This window comes from Lactuca saligna, chromosome 2, assembly GCF_052625555.1.
Source record: "Lactuca saligna cultivar CGN05327 chromosome 2, ASM5262555v1, whole genome shotgun sequence".
Lineage (NCBI taxonomy): Eukaryota > Viridiplantae > Streptophyta > Magnoliopsida > Asterales > Asteraceae > Lactuca > Lactuca saligna.
Window position 1 is genome coordinate 62471826 of NC_136418.1, and position 4441 is coordinate 62476266.

Consider the following 4441-nt stretch of genomic DNA (forward strand, 5'->3'; position numbering starts at 1 on the left):
TAAAATTAAGATGAGATAATCTTCGGTGCCACAACCAGCTTTCGTCGGATTGAGCTTTTGACAACAAGCATATAGCTGGGTTTCCTTTGATGGGTTTGATGTTTAAGGGAAACATTTCACCCTTTCGCTCTGACTTGAGAATCACTTTATTTGACTTTTTCTCTATGATTTCAGAACCTTCATCATCGAATGAGACTTTGAGACCTGTACCTCCAACAAGCTGAGATACACTAATGAGGTTGTGTTGGAGTCCTTCCACATAAGCCACCTTCCTTATAGAGAATTCCCCATTGGTTATCATCCCGTATCCCTTTATGGTGCCGAATGAATTGTTTCCAAACTTGACGTTGCCACCATTTGCAAGAGATATGTATTCCCTAAGCTCCTCTTTCCTCCCTGTCATGTGACACGAGCATCCACTATCGATGTACCATTCTTCGTCGAACTGCTCGTCACTTATAACCTGCAAAAATTAGACAGATTTAGGAACCCAAACTTTCTTGGGTCCATGTGAGCTTTGCATGAGAACGGGAACAATAAGAGAGACATCAACAAGATAAGTTCGTTTTATAAGAGTTGTTTCATCTTTCCTTTTAATGGTATAAACCTTGATTTTTTTAAGATTAGGTGAGTTAGATTTGGACTCTGGTGTGGATTTATTGACCTTCTGCTTCCACTTTTGCTCAGCTGATGAATGAGATTTTCGAGAACAATAAGAATCAGATTTAGAACGAGATCGAGATAAAACAGTGGATGAGGAAGAATTAGAAGAATGAGAAGAGTTAGAGGGAGAGAAAGTCTTGGAAGGAGACTCTAGGTGACCCTTTTGTTTTTGATCATTGGAGGGAACGACCTTAGAGTTTTGTTTTCTTTTGTCTTCAGAACCGAACCTTTGCGTTCGGTTGGAGCTGCCTTTGGAACCGAACCTTTGGTTCTGGTTGAAATCCTTTTCAGAACCGAGCCTCTGGTTTCGGTTGATTTCTTCTTGTGAACCGAACCTTGGCTTTCGGTTTTTGTGACTTTCACTCTTTCCTCTTGGATTGTTTTCACATTTCAGATTCTTGTTTTGATGAGTGAAATATGCATTCTGGGAATGCCAGAATTGTTTCCTTTCCGAAAGGTTCTTCCGGTATCTGTTGTTTCTTTCTCTCTTCATGTTCCTCATCTGAGAAGGTTGATGATGAACATTTGCTTTCGTATTCGTTGTCTCCCTGGCAAGTTCCTTTTGAACTGTAGGAGTTTTACTTTGAGCTGAGGAAGCAGAGAGAACTTTTTCTTTTGCCGAGTGATCCTTCTTCTGAGGAATATCTTTTGTACCACTGGTGCTCGGCTCATCGAAGTTGTTCGGTTTATTCAAGGGCTCAGGTATGTATCTTCCTTTGCTCTTCCAGGAAGTTCTTTCAGATAATCCAATGGTTTCGTCTGCATTATCAATTGGAGCTTCCCATAAGTACTCATCACAGCCATCGGCATTGTCTTCGTTTACAATGGCTGCAAGTTCAGCTGTTTGATGTTCAGTTACTCCTGTCACCTTGTAAACTTGATTTGGAGTGGTCCTGACCTTTTGATACACAACAACTTTCTCAACTAATTTTGGGGACTTTTGATGGGACAACCGAGCGAACTCCACTGAGTTTTCAAAAATTAGATTCTTGTGATTTTCAGGTTCGGTTTTAACAAATTCTGAGCAGTCAACCGTGTCCTCTACAGAAATTTCGCTCATGTTATCGTCCTCGTTAAGCTCAGATGCATTTTCAACATCAATTTTGTTTTCTGAGCTTACGTTGGCGTTTAAAGAGTCAAATTTTTGCATGGTTTCGGTTCTCAGTTTAAGTTTGTCATTTTCATTCAAAAGATTTTTAAGCATGTCTTTGTGGTCTTTGGATTTAATGAAGGATTCAATTTTTTCCAGTCCATACATGTAGGTGGGATTGATATCATCAGACGATATCACACTCTCACAATTATAGGCTTCAGCATCGATTTCATCTTCCTTAAACTCTAGGAAGGGCAAAATCATGCGGTGAATCCTTTAGCCTATTTCACAATCCAAGTGAAGCTGAGTAATATTAGAATACAGACGTTTAGCAATTAAACAAAAAACATTTCGTTGTTTTAACAATTTCAAATTGTCTCTTTGCAAATAAATGTTTTCATCTTTAACTTTGACTAATTCCGACTCCTTTAACTCTATCCATATTCTCCGCTCCTCACTCTTCGACGCCGCCCTGCTCAATTGATCAGTTAGGTTAGAATTTGTGACCTGAGTTTGAGTTAAGCTACTATCTAGATGAGATATTCTTGTATTGACGTTTTTTAGTTCTTTCTCATAAGAGGATGATGGTACTTTGCATGAAATGAAAACAGATTGTACCTTCTTTATCAGTTCATCGAGCTCATTGAACTGCTGGCTGAGCGGTTTGGCTGTAAAGCACATGTCCTCCTTTGCTTTCTGTCCATCACTGCCTCCATCGGTGTTGTATCCCCTCATTTGAGATACTTCAGAAACCATGAGGCATTTTCCACCACTGCTTTCTTTCTTAGACAAGTATGCCTTTCCATGAGTAGGCTGCCTCACTTCCTTGTCTTCTGAGTCGGTAGACCAAACTTCCGTGCTACCGAACTCGTCACCTAGAACAGAACCCTGCACAATAAGAGCATTAATAGGCGGGTTAGCAGCAGACTTCTTCTTTCTCAACTCGTCCAATCTTTTCTGCAACACGGCTTCCTCGTCGTTCCCATCATCTTTTTCAGCCAATTTCTTAAGGACACAGTCCTTAGCATAATGATTTTTCCCACCACAATAGAAACAGCTCACTCCAGAGTCTCCATCCACCTTCGGTTCCTTCTTGTACTCCTCAGCTTTCGGTTCATTAATCACCTTTTCAGAGCTGTAACTCCCCTGCCAGTTTCGGTTTTTGTTGCTGGGGAATCTCTTCTTTATGAACCTTTTGGGATTGGACACCATCAAGGCATAATCCTCTGATGTGAGATCATATTCTTCCAGGTTGAGGTCTTCATCCTCCATAACAGCTTTACTTTTTGACAGGAGGGCCAACGAACCAAGACTGGAAATGGCATTCTTTTATTGCACCACGATCTTTTCTTGAGACTTGAGAATTCCCACCAGTTTCGCCAAGGAGTATGATTTAAACTGCTCATGCGCTTTAACTGTAGAAACTACTGCTCTCCATTCAGACCTCAGACCATTCAAGAATGTAACCTTCTGTTCAATGAGCTTCCTTTCAATATCGTGTTTGATCATCTTGCTGAGAAGATGATTGAAGCGATCGAACGTCTGGGTCACAGATTCTTCAACCCCTTGCCTGAATTCTCCAAACTCAGATAGAAGCAAAGTTTGAATCGAATGTTCAAGATTTTCGTCTGTAGAATACAGTTCGTGAAGTCTATCCCAAACATCCTTTGCCGTCGTGCATGAACTAACCAATCTGAATGTATCGGACTGAAGGGCGAACCGGATCAATCTTAATGCCTTGATATTGCATTGGAACTTATCCTTTTCATCTTGTGCAATATCTTTCACGTCCTTTAGCAGATCATTGTATTCTTTTTGAGTCTTGATGATTCTTGACGTTGCAGAATGAGAAAACGGTCCATTGGTGATGGCTTCCCAAATCAGATACCCATTCTCCTCCGATCCAATAACATAATCTTCGAAGTGATGTGCCCATACTTCATAATCATGGGTGTATAAGATCGGAATCTTTGTCGTCGAACCAATGCTGTTGGAAATATTAATAACGTTTGATTGTGTCGCGTCCATTATGATCGTAAAAACCTGTTCAAAGATCAGACTTGTAATAAAGCAGATTAGGGCAAAATAATAAATATCAAGATACGTCAATAAAGAGATGACGGCTCAATAAATATTGATGATTGCGGAAAAAAAAAACCCTAATGAATATCTTTTTCACAGAAAAGATGTGTATCACTTACACAGCCTCCTGCTCTGATACCAATTGATGAGATTAAACAAACCTTTAATCTATAAAGATCGATTAGATCTTGAACAAGTAGGTAAACAATGACGATATGAACACAATAAAAGAACAAGACAAGATTGAATCAAACGTGTCGAATGATTAAACAAAATCCTCAGAAGAGCTCGATTAAGAACATCAACTGTAGAGGATTGGAAGGTTACAAGAACGATCAAAGAAACCTTTTGTCGTCTAGATGAATCGTTATTTTTAGATCTCTAAAACCTTAACCTAATATGCATGCAAGCATAAACTTATATACAAAACATAGAAGACTCACGGTTGGACAGGCCCAAACCGGAATACAAAATAGCATAATCAGATGAGCCCAAAAGACGCAATCTTCAAAGCCCAACAAAATGTATGCCACCCCACACTTGAACATTGCTTGCCCTCAAGCAATCATTTTAAACACAGAAGAAGATTGATAAAAACAAATC